An 18261-nucleotide genomic window follows, 5' to 3' on the forward strand; every position below is an offset into this window, starting at 1 on the left:
CCAGTGTGTATAAGTGGAGGATGAGAGATTTTTATTTGCAATGTCCTGTATCACATATAAACCATTGTTATGCAGAAAATTAATAAGTTGAAAGGATAATAGATGAGGACCTGTTAGACCAAATAAGGGATCCAATCTGATTTTTGCAATAGAACCCTTTCCCACATCTCATTTTAGATTGTTGAATAGCCAATGCTTGTTGTGAAGGAAGTTGCGCCATGTGTACGAGCAGTGATGTGGATTTGGAGCACCAGCTCTAATCCAGTCAATGAAGTCTCTATTTTGAAGATATTTGATCTTTATAATCTGGTTCCAAAGTCCCTTATTTGTGATCGCTCTTAGAAATTTTCTGAGTAATAGTGTTGAAATGAAGGAATGAGTCTCCAATAGCCCCCATCCACCCTGTTTGACTGAGAAATTTATAATGTCCAAACTGACTAGATGGAACATTCGAGTTTGTTGTGTGCCAACCCATATGAAACCTGTTATTATTTTATTAAGCTTGCACAAAAATCCTTGACATAGCTTGAAGATATGCATCCAAAATATAGGGATGCTATGCAGAACAAATTTTACGAGAATAATATGCCCCCTCAAGGATATCCACCGTTCAGACCACATATAGAGTTGTTTTCTGATATTTTCCAACAACCAATCCTACTCTTTGATTTTGTATTCATTAGTCTTTAGAAAAAAACCCAAGTAGGTGAAGCCCTCATCCATTTGTGAGGATTTAACCCCAAATATGTTAGTAATCTCCATTATCTTTGTGGCTTCAAGAGCACTTGTGTTATGAAACCAGCTCACAAAAATAAAGAAAAGATAGTTGAACGCCTTAGAATTCAGCCTCTTCGAGGGGGCAACCTCCTTTACATTACACAAATGAACAATTCTTGGATGATTCAAATGACAAAACCTCCTTTCTATATATAGGAGTCTAAGGAGTCACAATATAACCCAGCCGACCTAACAATAATAATATAAATCCACAAAAATAATAATAGAGGGATTCTATGGGGCACAGTAATAACAATATGGGGACAATAGGGGCACAACAATATTAATAAGGGATACAAATACAATAGTAATGGGGTAATCACTAGTATTATAGGGACCTAACATGCCCCTCTCCTTCAAAAAAGTGTTGTCCTCAATGCTTGAGTAGTTCTGGATGCTTCTGTATAAAATTCTCATCCTCCCATGTGGAATCTTTAGCGGATAAGTTCTTCCACTTGATGAGATACTCCGAAATTGATCGATTTCGTAGCTGTCGAGTTCTTGTTTCAGTGAATGCTTCCGGTTCCAATATAATTTTTCCTTCCTTGTCAAGTTCTGGTAATATTGTTTGAACTGGGAGCTTGTCGCCTATAACCTTCTTTAAACATGAAACATGGAAAACTGGGTGCACTCAAGAAGCTGCAGGAAGCTCCAATTTGTATGCCATAGTACCAATCTTTTGCAACACCTTGTACAGACCATAATACTTTGGTAATAATTTATTATCCTTCTTAGCTTGCTTGAGGGACATTTGTTTATATGGTTGTAGCCATAGGAATACCCAATCACCTACATCAAAACTTCTTTCAGTGCGATGCTGATCTGCCTATTGTTTCATTCTATTCTGTGCCAACACGAGGTTATCCTTTAAGAGTTGGAGGACTTGTTGTTGATGTTCGATGTGATGTTCCACTACTTGAACCTTAGAATTTTCTCTTAAATATGATGTGATGGATGGTGGCTGATATCCATAAAGTGCCATAAATGGGGTCATTTTTGTTGTTGTATGGGAGGAAGTGTTATACCACCATTCAACCATAGGCAACCATTTGACCCATTGTGTCTATTTATCAAATACAAAGCAACGAAGATATCCTTCCAAACATTTGTTTACTATCTCAGTTTGCCCATCAGATTGAGAATGATAAGATGAGCTATGAGCTAACTGAGTACCAAGACAAGAAAATAATTCTGTCCAAAAATTTCCAGTGAAAATGGGATCTCTGTCACTTACAATAATCTTTGGATTTCCATGTAGCTTTTGAATTGTTTCTATAAATGCAGGAGAAACTGTACTGGCTTTAAATGGATGTGATAATGCACAAAAGTGTGCATACTTGGTAAGTCTGTCAACTACCACCATGATGACACTGTTTCCCTCAGACTTGGGTAAACCTGTGATAAAATCCATTGAAACCTCCTCCCAACGTTGGCTTGTAATGGATAAAGGTTGTAATAGACCCGGGGCCTTAATTGTTTAAATTTTATTTTGTTGGCAAACCAAACATTCCGCCACAAACTTTTGAATATCTGATTTAAGGCCATCCCAAAAAAATTCCTTCTTAACGCTATGGTAAGTTTTTAAAAATCCTGAGTGCCCTCCTAAGGGAGAAGTGTGCAATTCCATAAGAATATTTTGTTTGAGTTGGGAATTCTTACAGAGGTATAAGCGATCTTTGTACCATAACGAATCATTTTGCCAACTAAATGTATCAGATGTACTGGAATCTTGTTGTAACTTTCGAATAAGTGCCCACACTTCTTCATCATTCTTCCATTCCTCCCTTGCTTCGTTTATCTAATCTGGTTGGATAATAGAAATGACGCACAACAATGCTTCCACATCCTCATCCTTTCTTGAGAGTGCATCTGCCACCACATTTTGCTTCCCTTTTTTGTAGATGATTTCAAAGTCATAACCCAACATCTTTGTGACCCACTTTTGTTGCTCTTCAGAGGATAATTTTTGTTCTAAAAAGTATTTAAGGCTATCATGATCCGTTTTTACCTTGAAGTGTCTCCCCATTAGGTAGGGTCGCCATTTCTTAAGTGCATGTAGTATTGCCAACATTTCCTTCTCATAAATAGCTTTGTGTAAAAACTTTCCCTTGATTGGATGAATTTCAAAAGCAATGGGTCTTTCATATTGCATTAAAACAGCACCAATTCCATTTCCTGAAGCATCACATTCCACAATAAAGGTTTTTGTGAAGTCCGGTGTAGTTAAGACCAGTGCTTGGCACATTGCCTCTTTAAGATGTTCGAAGGCGTTTGTTGCTTCTGGAGTCCATGAAAATGCATCTTTCTTCAATAATGTTGTTAGAGGTGCTGCTATTCTCCCATAATTCTTAACAAACTTGTGATAATAACCTGTCAACCCGAGAAATCCTCGCAAATGCTTTATGGATGTGGGAATTTTCCATTCCTTAATGGATTTAATTTTGCTAGGGTCTACCTTAACTCCTTCATGAGATACAATATGACCCAAATATTCCACCTCTTCTACTCCAAAGAAACATTTGGATCTTTTTGCATATAATTGTTTCTCCTCCAATAGTTGTAGCACCCTGTCAACATGTTCAACATGATCCTTCCAAGACTTGTTGTAGATTAGTATATCATCAAAAAATACTAACACAAATTTTCTAAGGAAGGGTTTGAAAATGGAAATCATCAAACCTTGAAATGTAGAAGGTGCATTGGTAAGGCCAAAAGGCATGACCAAAAATTCATAATGACCCTCATGAGTTCTAAACGTTTTTTTCGAAATGTCTTCAATCTTCATTCTGATTTGATGATATCCTGAATGAAGATCCAACTTGGTGAAGTAAATTGATCCATGCAATTCATCCAGTAATTCATCAATGACAGGAATGGGAAACTTATCTTTAATAGTGAGCTTGTTGAGCTCTCTATAATCCAGACACATGCGCCATGATCCATCCTTCTTGTGCACCAATACTACTGGAGCAGAGAAAGAACTTTTATTAGGTTGAATTATACCAGCCTCTAGCATTTCTGCAACCATACATTCAATTTCACTCTTTTGGGCATAGGGATATCTGTACAGCCTGATGTTTGGAGGAACACTTCCTGGAATCATATGAATAGCATGATCATGATCATGAATAGGTGGGAGACCTTTGGGAGTCTCAAATACCTTGGAATGATTGTCCAAGACTTTTGGAGATCTGGACAAATATATGATTCTGATGTGGAAACATCTAGCAAACATAATTGTGCAATTACACCTCTTTGTTCCTTTTCTAGAAGCTTTGTCATACTGTTAGAGCTGATTATCTTTCCAAGTTTCCCTACAATACCCCTTAATTCAACTTCCTTTCCTTCCGCAGAAAATTTCATGAAAAGTTCTTGAAAATTAAAATCTATTGTACCCAAGGATTGTAGCCATTGGACTCCTAGTACAACATCGGCACCTCCCATTGGAATGGAAAGCATTGGGCTAGTCAATACATATTCTCCCATGGATAGCTTGATATTATGGCACTTTCCAGAGAAATTTATCATTCCTCCATTTGCAACCATCACTTGACACTCTGGTGTTGGATATAGGAAGCAATTCAATTCTTTTGCTACCTTACAATGAATAAAATTGTGGGTACTTCCTGAATCAATCAACACTATTACCTTTTTCTTCTTGATTTGTCCTTCTATATTGATGGTTTGAGGAGTGGTAATTCCAGCCAATGCATTACAAGATATGGTCGGATTAATTTCTTCTTTATCTAGGCTTTGTTCCTGGAGTATATCCTCTTCTTTTGACCTTTCTTGCTCCTTTTCTTCTTCCTCTTCACAATCTATGTAGAATAATTTCTTCTCAGCACACTTATGACCTTTAATGTATTTGCTATCACAACTGTAACAAAGCCCTTTTGCTCTTTTCTCTTCCAATTTTTGTGGTGTCAACCTTATAGGTTGTGGAAGACTAGGGGCAACAACACTTCCATCTTTATAGTTGTGAGTGGTATGCTTCCTGGTTGCCATAATTTTGCTTTCCATTTTTCTTGCTAACCTGAATGCCTTCTCTAATGAATCAGGTTCCCAAAGGCAAACATCATATTGGATATTATCATTTAAAGTCCCTATGAACACATCAATCCTATGCTCCTCTGGAATATTTTTTACCCTTATGTTCAATTTTTGGAACTCCTCAATGTGCTCCATTATTGAACCCTTTTGTTTGAGACTTATCAATTGGCTAAAAAAAATGTTGCTTTTTGTATCCTCATAATGTGCTATCATTTCTTCCGTAAAAATTGCCCAAGTAATAATTTGTTTACGAGAGCAAAGCCATTGATACCATACAAAATGATTTGGTTCCAAATATAAAGTTGCAATACGTACCTTTTGTGTGTTTTGCACATTATTGAGATCGAAAAATTGCTCCATCTGTAATATCCATGTTGCGTGATCCTTTCCATCAAACTTCCTCATATCGATTTTTGGAATATGGTGGGTCTTCGATCCAACATTAGAGTCTATGAAATCATGATTAACATTTCTTTTGTTCTCATCATGAGTTTCCTTTACTACCCTTTCACCATTAGTAAGCATTTCTTGTAGAAACTTTGTCAAATCTATCTTCAAATCTGTCTTCAAACCTTCCATGTCTGTCTTCAAATCTTCCATGCCTGTCTTCAAATCGTCCATCTTAGCTTCCATGTCATTCATCTTAGTTTCTACGCCTTTCTTTAAACAATCCATCTTAGCTTCTACGCCTTTCTTTAAACCATCCATCTTAGCTTCTACATCTTTCTTTAAACCATCCATCTTAGATTCTGTTGTTTTTTGTGCAAGTGACACTTGTTGCACTTGGTCTCGTAATTTTGATATATCATGTTGCATTTCTTCCTCTTCTTTATGAGTCATGCTAGAACTTTTAGGTTGCTTACTAGGTGTTTGCATTTTCTTTCCTCAGGGCATCAATTACTGATAATAATGCTTTACTATGCCCTTTGAATTCCTTCAAACTAGTTTTTCAAACCAAGCTTATTAAAAATTTTGAAAAAAAAACATGCACACCTTTTTTCACTTTGTAGGAGCTTGATATTGAATCTAATGTATCTCTGTAATTTCGAATCATCCAATTCTGAAATTGCGATCTGTGATACCCCTCTTCGTCGTATTTCTAATGCCACCAGTCTGAACCAAGTTGGATTCTCTAGGGAAGAGTTATGCCAAATCTCCCACAGTGACCTGATTATAGACTAGTTCAGTAGAGCGAACTTTTACGATGTGCCACGAGTCACTGTTTCGACCTTTGGCTCTGAAAAATATATATAAGAAACTACAGTTCGTCCTCTTTCTGTAGCTTCTTACAAAATTTCAATCCGATGCTCAGAGAGAAAGTTATGACGATTTTCCCCAAGTAACCTATTTGGAATGTAATTCAAGAGTCTGCAAAAAGACTAACTTCCTTAGATCATATCTCCGCAACTATAGCTCAAAAAGCTATGAAATTCGGACCCAAGGTTCAGTACAATTTTTTCTCAAATGGGTTTTTTTTAACTTCTGAAACGTCGCAGAAAAAAGTTATAGCAAAAATGCCACGATGACCTATTTGGAGCAGCGAAACCCTAGAATCCAAAGCTCTGATACCAAATGTTATGAAACCAGCTCACAAAAAGAAAGAAAAGATAGTTGAACGCCTTAGAATTCAACCTCTTCGAGGGGGCAACCTCCTTTACATTACACAAATGAACAATTCTTGGATGATTCAAATGACAAACCTCCTTTCTATATATACGAGTCTAAGGAGTCACAATATAACCCAACCGACCTAACAATAATAATATAAAGCCACAAAAATAATAATAGAGGGATTCTATGGGGCACAGTAATAACAATATGGGGACAATATGGGCACAACAGTATTAATAAGGGATACAACTACAATAGTAATGGGGTAATCACTAGTATTATAGGGACCTAACAACTCGAGATCAATAAAGACTTTGACTAGTTCGCAAGAAGGCCTGATGTCGTTCCAAAATTTGTAATTATATTGAAGATCACCCACCATTTTGAAGGATCAGATTTGCCTATTGTGAGGAGATCATCTGCAAACATTAAATGTGAAAGGGATACCCTGTTTTCAATTTTGCAGCCAGTGATTTGCCCATGATCTCAAGAATTTTTTAAGTTTCTAGACACACCGTCAATTTTCATGAGCCAGGTGTCAAGTTTGTAGGTTTTGATAGAGTGTATACTTTCCTGTGCAGATGCAACAGTGTCATGGATCTGTTGATTCTAGGAAGCCATATTGTTCAGCTAAAATGTGTTTGGACAAAAAAGTTTGATCCTATTTGCAATTATTTTGGAGATCAGTTTGTATATTGTGTTACATAAAGAAATAGGGTGGTAATCGAAGAATGAGATTGGTTAAGGGACCTTTGGAATAAGGGTTATGAAAGTTTCATTTGTGGTCTCAGAGACCCAACCAAAAGAGTGTGATTCCTCCACCATCTTAGTGAGCTTGGTTATCATAATATCATGGAAATGTATGAAGAGTTCCATTGTCCAGTCGTCTGGTCTGGGACTTTTTCCATGTGTCACTTCCTTTATGAATTTGAGGACTGTTGGAAATAATACTGAGAGGAGGGGTGAATCAGTGTTAGTCAAGTCAATAATCTTTTTCTTTTCATACTCAAATTTATATACGCTACTTCAATGAAGGTAACCCGCGTGTACACGCAACTGTGTTTAAGGCAACTAGCGTATATCCAACAAACTTATGATTCAGTTAATTCATCATATGTTGATCTTTAATCAGTACTTCATTAACCATATAAACAGTAACCATGTACATTAATACCAGAACAAACCATCACACGTAAGAAACACACATGAACACCAAGATTTAAGGTGGAAACCCAATGCGGGACAAAAACCACCTGTTGTTGTCTTCTTTTAATATAAGAAAAACATGTTTTCAATCTTGTACTAGTGCAGACTCATACCATTACGGAGGCACCCACCTGCAGAAGGCTACAACATTCTCTCATTCTCCAGCTTCTACTGGAAGGGAGTTACAACCGCCTAGCTCTTGTACTAGCCGATCTGTTTACTAGTATGTAGGCGCCAACCTACTAAAGGCTCCAACATTCACTCATTTTCCAGCTGCTACTGGAAGGGAGCTCCAACCCCCTGGCTCTTGTATTGGCCGATATGTTTACCAGTACGTAGGTGCTGACCTACAAAAGGCTACGACCTTCTCTCTTCCTCCAGGGACCATGTTTCATAAATTTTCAGATTGGATACTCCTGGAACACAACACCATAATATGAAGGCCATGTTTCATCCAATTTTCATACTGGACCCATCAACAACATTGAAGCTCAAAATACAACCAATCATTGAAACTAAATCATCAATCTTTGAATCACCCACAACTGAATCAATGAAGGCCCATCATCACTGAAGCAAATCGCATTCAATCAATCTGAACATTTAGTATACTATCATCAAAACACATTCACCAAACACAGAGCAGAACCTAGAATTTCTGCAACAATACCAGATCCAACTATAACTTCAAATATCATATTTCATAATGTATACGCTACTCTGATGAGATGAACCAGTGTGTATACGCACTTTTTCCAAAGCCAACTAGCATATAAATCTGCAAATATTAATTCATAATTTTGCAGGTGTTCCAGACTTTAGTCATACCCAAATCATAATATTTACAGAACAAAACATGCATCAGTATTCAGATCTAGACTATACATGATCAAACCACATAATGATAATTCATTTCAAGCCTTAAGATCCTGATCCATCATTAGATCTTATCCCTCATCAACCACTAAGGTTCATCCTTGGTTCAGATCAAGCAAAGCACCATAAGCCGATAACCTGCATACTAGATCTCACACTTCATCAGATATTCAATACTTGCACTTCTTGGCCTAATGATCTTCTCCTCCTTATATAGTTTTAGGCCTTTCTCAATACCATGGATCAAAACCACTTAGGACCAATACCTTGGACCAAATACCTAGGGTCAATACCTCGGACCAAATACCTTGGATCAATACCATGGATCAAAATACCTTGGACCAAATACCTCGGACCAAAAACTTAGTTTTCCAACATATACGCGCTTTTCCTTCTGTGAAAGTGCATGTGTACGTATATGCTACTTGTGTTCAGTGAACCTGCGTCTATACGCAACTTGGTCAAGGTGAACCTTTGTATACCTCTCTTTCTTCATTCTTTGTAGTATGATCTGTAATTCTTTGATGTTAACCTGTTGCACTGTGAACTGTCATCTAAGAGAGTTGCCATCAAGGACAACACCTGTATCATAATGCCAACAATCTCCCCCTTTGGACTTGATGGCAACAACAACACCAATTCACTCTCCCCCTTTGACATCAAGGGCAAAGGGTGGACCAAGATAATTTCTCCCTGTGTTAGCCTCACTCTCTTAAAAATCAATAATAAATCCAATTATTAAATTAAATAAATAAAATCATGAGAATTCCTCAAACCAAGGATTCTAGTTTGGATGAGATATTCTCTCCAACTAGCTCTCCTAAATTAGTGTGTAAGTTGAGAAATTGTCTCAACCAAGTGAGTCTAAGATAGACACATTATCTTAAGACCACTTGCTCATGTATTTAAACATATTATTAAATTATTTGAATAAAAAAGAGAGAATTACATGAGCATGAGAGACCGCGTTATGGCTGTCAGCCTTTTCCGCCAATTTAATTTTTGTGTGTGAATTTGTTGTGCATATGGTTTTATGGTTGTGTGATTCTTCTTCATGTGGTATCGGAGCCTTCATTCATGGAGGTTGTGGCTGCCATCGTTGAGGTGACATTTAAAGATTTAAAGAAGAGCAACCTGCTTTGAACGAGTTGCAATAGTACTGCATATTTGTCAACTAGAGATATCTAAACACATTGTTAAACGGATCAGAGTTGTGGACCAGAGAGGATCCTACAGAAAAGACTTTTGCGTAGCAGAATCATGTATTGGTGGCGCACATGTTCTGTCCAGCTCAATCTTTACATGCGTGGATCCTGTTGTGTGGATCAATGATATGCTTAGAGCAAGTTGCAAGAACGTTGATCCTGATGTGTGGAGCGATGTGTGGAGCGTGGATCCTTATGCGTGAAGTGATGATCTCCTTGGAAAATAGTTGTTGTGTGTAGAGAACGTGTTCATAAGTTTGTTGAGGGAGAGTCGTTCATTCTCATTGTCACTGGAGAAGACCTGATAAACATCAACCATCTTTGGAAACCCATTATTTGTGCACTAATCTAGCAGAAGGAAATGATATAAGATCATGGCCATAACTGTTATGAAGAGTCGTCGTTCTGATCACTACTTGAAACTTCATTCAACCAACGGAGTAATGAAATATTGTGATTTCTCTTGAACCTGTTGATAGTTTATGCATAAGGTTATATGTGGATTAGCCGAGTCGACGAGGAGATGTTGCAACTGTAATGTCGAGATAGTTGTCATATGATTCATGACAATGAAGTTGCCAGCAAAGGGTTTTTTGTGGGATGATGTTTTGTTTTTAAGTCTGTGTGAAAGCTACGAGGATATTAATATTTCTAGAAATATTTTGGTAAAAAAAGATTTTTATTAATGCATAAATCTAACCTGGAGCTGTGCAGAACCACATAAGATCTTGCTGTGGAAATAAAGTGGTAGCAGATATGGTAGCCAACATATAATGTGCTACTTGTAGATATGTCTGAAGAACCATGGAGTTAAACGTTGGGTATTAATGGTAGCATGCCCAATTGATGTGCAATTTCCTTTAGTTCTCTGTACACATGATGAAAAAAAAGCGGATTGAACTGATTTTTTTTCTCCCTGAACTTTTCCATAAATGACTTAAATAATAAACTTTCCATGTTATTCTTGTCGTTTACCCTATCAATTTTATGTTTGGAATTACCCAGCACTTGAAGAAGACTGTTGATTCCTCTATCAAGAAAGTTTTAATAGCAACCAAGATGCAAAGAACTCTGCTAAGAATGGAAGCGAAACCTGCATAGTTACGCTCATCCGCTTAACAAATTCAAAGGTGTCTTATGGTGTTTGAAGGAGTGGTTTTTCACATAGCGCAGAGGATAGCGATGAAAGTGGAAGTTTCCCAAAACGGGCTAGGGATATATTTGAGTTGTTGGGATAGTCCAGCATGTGGACGTTTGTAGAATGTGGCAGGTTATATGTGGATTGTGTGTGATCTGAGCAAGGCAAAGCATCTGTTCTGCAGCATGATGATCTCATCCCTCAAGGAAAATATAATATGCAGAATGTGGAAGTCAGAAGGCGCATGAAGAAAGTTCAAATGGAATACGCAGTCATGTGGTATCTTTATCTACATTCTCACTGGTATTCTAAATCTCAGTCCCTTCATTTGCTGATGGAAATGCTATTATGTCCATTTTGGTCAAAACTTACTTTGTTGTTTTGAGAGTGTTGTGTTCGAATCCTCGGCTTTGGAGCTTTGGTAGATTTTGACGTGGCTTTTCTGATGGGCACAATTGATCATGTGAGAAATTAATTGACTTTTGAGATTCCCACGAATTTTTTAAGATTGTTGCAATGTCGACTAAGTACAACATTGGCTCTGGGTTGAAAAGTATCTCCAAACAAAATCACTTTATAAAGGAGTGCGTTATTTTTTTTTTAAAGGCAACATCCACAAAATTTTAAGTTTTGAAATCATTTCATTTTTATAAAGGGACTCCATAAAATTCTTGTAAGTGGGAGTTTAAAAAGGAATTAAATTATTTAATTCAAGTTTATTAATGGAGTGATAAGTATTTTGTAAATTTGGAGCAATAAGTGAATTTGTTTGGGTGAAAGTCATTATTTTGAGAGCGATTGAGTTAGTGCAGGCAATTTATGAAGACAAGTTGCTTCAAACATTTGTGAGCTTGGCATTCTCATTGTGAAGGTGAAGGTTGACGTAATTCACTATTTAAATGAAAACATATCTTTTTGTGGTGATTGTGTCCTATATCCGCCCGAAATTGAATAAGGGGATCATAGGTACACTATGTGTCATGAATGTGCTTTCATGATTTGAGACTAATTTGTAAAACACTCTCTTTATTATGCTTAAACAAAAAAACTGCATGCACATAAAATTTTTTACATATACAAGTCATCGATCAAGCTCCTGAAATCAAAGCTCGCATAATCAATTAAGTTCATAAGCACAAAGCGTCACATCATCAACTTGATAAAAGTAATATTCAGCAACAACATTTCACAATAGCTAATTCACGCCATCAAGTTAAGGACACTACAAAATCAAGCATTTCAAGTCAAGAAATTACTAGTGTTAGTAATCAATCAAGCAAGTTCAAGTGAGCATCAAATCAAGCCAATGTTTAAACCAAGTGTGTCATTCAATCAAAGCAAGCGAGTGTGTCATTCAAACAACCAAGCAAGAAAGCGCGTCAAAATCAAGTGCGAAAGTTCAAAGCACGACATCTACAACAAACGAGCGAGTGTGAAGTTGATTGAAGCATTCACAAAGTGTCAGTGAAGAATTCAAGCAAAGAAATCATCATCAACTGAGCATGAAATAAAGAGTTCAAGCAAACAAGTTATAAAACTCTAGCAAGTAAAGCATCAGCAATAAGCAACAGTACAAGCAACCCTGAATTCAAAGTGAGCAAGCTAACATGGCGACACACATTCAACTGTCCCAAATTCTTACCAATTTGATTTTATCATCAGCTAGAGACATGGTGAACATCTGCAAAACAACTCTTATTGACATTCAAGTGCATCTTCAACATGCACATGAAATGATTGTGTTTCTTCAACTGGAGTTGCAACTACAGAGAAATGAGTTGCAGGAGAAGCATGTTGCTTCCAAGTCTTTGACCAATCCAGAGACAGCTAATCATTCGACTTCATTCATCCAACCAGCTTCAAGTGTTGAAGTTGTTCCGGTTCAACTTTCTTCCAAACCTATCATCAAGCCATGGGAAGAAATTCAAATTAATCGAAATCGACACGGCTTAGGATATGTCAAAGATAATGACAACTTACATATCGCTGATTATTCAAAGCCCATTTAGTTCGTCAGTGCCAGATTACTTGAACAAATCACCTCATCAAGTTTTCAGCAACTTGCAGACCCATGTCAATGCACACAAACTGAAGTTGCAGACAAACAGAAATGCACACAAACTCAAGTTGCAAACAAAACAACATGTTCTCATTGTCAAAGAACCGGTCATCTGGAAGATCAGTGCTTTAATCTCCATCCTTGTCACCATTGTGGAAAGCAGAATCATTCATCAGAGAAATGCTGCAAACAAGACCAACCTGCCAAATTAAAGATCGATTATTCATGGATTGATCCATGGGAATGGTCATCCACAGCCAGAAGATTGTACAAGTTTTACAATCGTATTCACTCACACATATTGCAGCCAATAGTCAAATGAAGGTGGTACTCTCGTGCAGTTGAACGGGGGAGTACAACAGTGAAACTCTCCTACACCTGAAGGGGGGGAGTTCAGATATCAAATGCAGATGATTGTCTCTCCTTTCAACTGACAAAGGGGGGGAAATGTCAATGAAATTGACAGTGGTTGTGAGACTGAAAGTCTTGACAACATCAGCGAAGCAGCCAGTGGGCATCTTCATCAGCCAGTGGGCGATCATCATCAGCAAATACGCCAGTGGGCGTTCATCAAATTGTGTCAGTGGACACCAGATGTTGCTTTCAAGCAAAGGACATTTGGATCCTTTTGTGGCTTGGCACATGATAGAGTTTTCAAGCGACATTAAGAGATGAATCAGTCATGTAGCTGATTCATGTTCTCTTCAAATTTGAGTTTTTCAGCATCCATCTTTGGCAGTTTTTCAGGCAAATGTTTTTTTGAGGATTAACTTGAGAACTTGGAAGATGGTTTCTTGTTCGTTTTGGATTTATCATTTGGGGGGGGGGGGGGGGGGGGGGGGGCGAATGTTAGCCTCACTCTCTTAAAAATCAATAATAAATCCAATTATTAAATTAAATAAATAAAATCATGAGAATTCCTCAAACCAAGGATTCTAGTTTGGATGAGAGATTCTCTCTAACTAGCTCTCCTAAATTAGTGTGTAAGTTGAGAAATTGTCTCAACCAAGTGATTCTAAGATAGATGCACTATCTTAAGGCCACTTTCTCATGTATTTAAATGTATTATTAAATTATTTGAATAAAAAAGAGAGAATTACATGAGCATGAGAGACCACATGATGGCTCTCTGCCTTTTCCGCCAGTTTAATATTTGTGTGTGAATTTGTTGTGCATATGGTTATATGGTTGTGTGATTCTTCTTCACCCTGGTCATGCTCCCCCCTGAGTACATGCTAAATTCTCTGATTGAGCTCCCCCTTTGTACATGCTGAGTTGTACCATATCATCCATGCTCCCCCTGAGCATATGCAGAGTCTGCAAAAATATTTTCTAAAAGAATAGCATGACTCTATAACTCAACTAAGTGAGTATGACCTTCCTATCACAAATGACTCATACATACATCTATCTCCCAACCAAGTGGGGATATACCACTTGTTTATACATGATAGAAATTACATCGTCCATCCCATGCAAAGTGGGGATACAAATGACCAAAAAGGACTCATCAATAGACTACGACAAACAGAAATAAATTATTACATCATGGGTCTTTATATGACCTTTACATCAAATGATATACATGACATTTATAACAGAGATCAAATATCTAAATAAGACCATGATATTCATCAGCAACTATCATACACTATGTATGATTTGCTCCGTAAGCATCTGTCAATAGCATCCAAACCAGCAACCTATATATGTCCATGATTAGTTCCCAAAATATCATCAACCTGTGACAAAGTATGTCTGCATATATCAACTCATCCTCTTGATCTCATCAAGATCAACTTGCTTCATTTCCTTAGTAGAAAGAGCCTTATCATAACCTTCCATGAATCAACTAAGCATATGTCATATCTCCAAGGAGTAGCATAAAATCATTCACATCATATCATATATATGTGAAAACACCATAGACATCATCTATGACCATAACATCATTATCAAGAACTGCATGATCTTTTCACAAGGACCTTCATTATATCATCACTAGGGAACATCCCACATCTGATAAGCATCCACCATGATAATCAACATATATGTACTATATGCATCACCAAAAAATCATTCACAATCATCTGAAAACCAACTATGTAATCCAAGCATTATTATGGGCAACTCATAACCGTAACATAGCAAGATGTATCATTTAGTCATATAAGCATCATCATCATTGATTAGGTACCAAAGACTTCTAAACATAATGCCAACAATGCTTTATTAGAGGCATAGCATGTTCTCCTCCTACACCTATTCCACCTGTTCACTGTCAGATCTGATCATTGCAAATATCAGTGAGAGTTATCAAGGTATCATCATTAATAAGATATACATCAACTTTTTTGCACCAACACATTTCTACAAATCATCAGCAAATTGTAACCATCATCAAATAGAGCAGATAAGTGACTGAACCATATCAGACTCCTTTTCTTAAGTTTGTCCTGCTTCTTTTTCCTCAAAACACTATATATGTGACTGTGCAGCTTCTAACTCGTGTATATACGCAACTTGTCCTCATGCTAACTACGTATGAGAATTGAAATTCTGAAGTTTCACACTTTTAGCTCCCTCTGAGTCTGTTATGTCTATATACTCTGCTATGCCACATCTTTCTGACTGTACTTCCTTTTTCTTCCATATCTTTGAGTGTGATGATGTTTTCTCCCTTTGGTATGGTGGTCAAAATTTTCTCATGCATTCCTTTGCTATATGTCCAAACTTGTTACAAGCATAACATCTTACATGTTTCATATTCCTTCTATAACAGTCAATGGCTTTGTGACCAAACATATTGCAAGCAAAACAATATCCCTTAAAGAACCTAGAACGTGATGATCTTTCTGTGTGATGGTCTTGAACCATTCTACTTCTGCATCTGGTTGCAACATGTCCAAAATTATGACATATAAAACATTCAACATTATTCATTGGAGGAAATAACCGACTATCACTTTCATAGTTAGGAGTAAAAGATTTTCTTTGAAGACTTTCTTTCCTTGGTTGTTGATGGGGTTGACCTCTCATCTCCTTGTTGAGCATTTCAGATTTTGCATTAGAGTTCCTTGCCTCACCTTGTGAGCTAGATTCACCTTCAACATATTCATGAAAACCAAGACCAGTTTTGATGGTAGGAGACCTTTGACTACTAAGAATATTATCCAAAATCTTAGTATTGTCTTGAAATCGTAACAATTTATCCTTTTCTTATAATTTACCTTTTAAGATATTTACGTCAACCTGATATTACTCTTCCTTTTCCAGATATTGCTTCTTCAAGATTTCTTCAGCCTTTCTTCCTTCTTCCACTTGTTGCCTTAATTTGAGAATCTCATTTTCTTGTTCTTCATCTGCTTGAGGTAGTTCTTCATTCTGCTTATTTTCTAGATCTTCTTTTAGAGAGAGGATCTCAGCTTCAAGACTTATATAGTAATTGGATATGTCTTGAAGTCTCTTGATTGTTATACTTTGATCATTTATTTCATTTCTTAATGATGTCACTTCATCCTGCAACTTTTGACATTGATCTTCCTTTTCCTTGTATTGCTTCCTTACTTTGTTTCCTTCCTCTAGCTGAGCTTTTAATCTGGTAACTCCTTCTTTGAAGGAACACTCCCTTTTTTTAAATAGATCTTGTTGATCTCTGATTTTATCTGCAAGTCTTTTAACTTCTGTCTCTTTGTTTCTTTCACGATCACTTCCAATATCTTCAAATTTTCATGAACAAAGAAAACTATCACTAGAAGACCAAAAATTTGTACTTGATGCTTTATTTTCTTGCCCATCTTCAATCTGAGGTGATTCGGAATCTGAATACTTGCTTCCACCTAATGACCAATTGTCTCTCCTGTTGTCGTTGTTCCTTTTAGCTGTCTTCTACTTCTTAGGCGCTTTCTTCTTTACCATTGTTCTATGGATCTCCATCAAGCGATCAAGCTTCTACCAAAGGACCTGCTCTGATACCAATTGTTGGAAATAATGCTGAGAGGGGGGGTGAATAAGTATTATTCAAGTCAATAATCTTTTTCTTTTCATACTCAAATTTATATACGCTACTTCAATGAAGGTAACCCACGTGTTCACGCAACTGTGTTTAAGGCAACTAGTGTATATCCAACAAACTTATGATTCAGTTAAGTCATCATATGTTGAACTTTAATCAATACTTCATTAACCATATAAACAGTAACCATGTGCAGAAATATCATAACAAACCATCACACATAAGAAACACACATGAACACCAATATTTAAGGTGGAAACCCAATGCGGGACAAAAACCACCTGTTGTTGTCTTGTTTTAATATAAGAAAAACCCGTTTACAATCTTGTACTGGTGCGGACTCATACCAGTACGTAGTGTTGGCATTATGATTCAAGTGTTGTCCTTGATGGCAACTCACTCAGAGGTTGGTACAGGTGCTCAGAGGTTGGTACAGGTGATGGCAACTTAATCAGAAGACAGATCTTAGTACAGCATGCCAAGGAAGTTCATATACGCAGGTTCGTTAAGCCCAAGTCGCGTGTACACGCTAGTTGGATTCAGAAAAAGCGCGTGTATGTGGAAAAGTACCTTTGGTCCATGGTGGTTAGTCCTTGGAAGTTGTGCCTATGGTTTCGGACCATTGTGTCTCGACGGGCGTGTCGATCCCTAGTTTTGAAGTTGATGGTATTGTGTTACTATGGTTTTGGCTCTTGGTATTGAGCAAGGCCTAAGGCTATATAAGGAGAAGAAGATCATTAGGCAAAATCATCTTTTGACAAGGCTTGAATATCTAAGAGAGAAAGAGATCTGATATGCAGGGTCTGGGTTGCTTGATATGAGCTAAGGAGAAATCACATCGGTGGATGGAAGACTAGATCTAAGGATAAATCGGGATCTAATGGTTTGAAATGCACTATTATGATATGGTTGATTATGCGTATTTCTAGATCTGCATATTGTCGCAATATTATGTTCTGGATCTAACTGATGTCTGGTACAGCTGCAAGTTGAGAGAATTTATTTTTAGATCTGTACGCAGGTTGGCTTAGGTAAAAGTGCGTGTATACGCGGGTTTCGCTCATTGAAGTAGCGTATATCTCTTAAAGCTTGATTTTGGGTTTGCAGTTGGATCTGACTGTTATTGCAGAGTTCTGTAGACTGCTCTGTGTTCTGGTATCTGGTGATTGACAGGGTTCAGTGGTTCAGTGATTCAAAGTTTGATAGTATTGGTTGTTTTATGCTTCAATGATCTGTTGTGAAAGTTGAATGAATTGGGGTCTACAGATTGTAATGTTGTGCTTCAGGAATATCCAGTCTGAAAATGTATGAAAGGTGGTACCTG

Source organism: Pinus tabuliformis, chromosome 3_2 (assembly GCF_031772625.1).
Source record: "Pinus tabuliformis cultivar Carrire ecotype Pingquan chromosome 3_2, CPIR1, whole genome shotgun sequence".
Lineage (NCBI taxonomy): Eukaryota > Viridiplantae > Streptophyta > Pinopsida > Pinales > Pinaceae > Pinus > Pinus tabuliformis.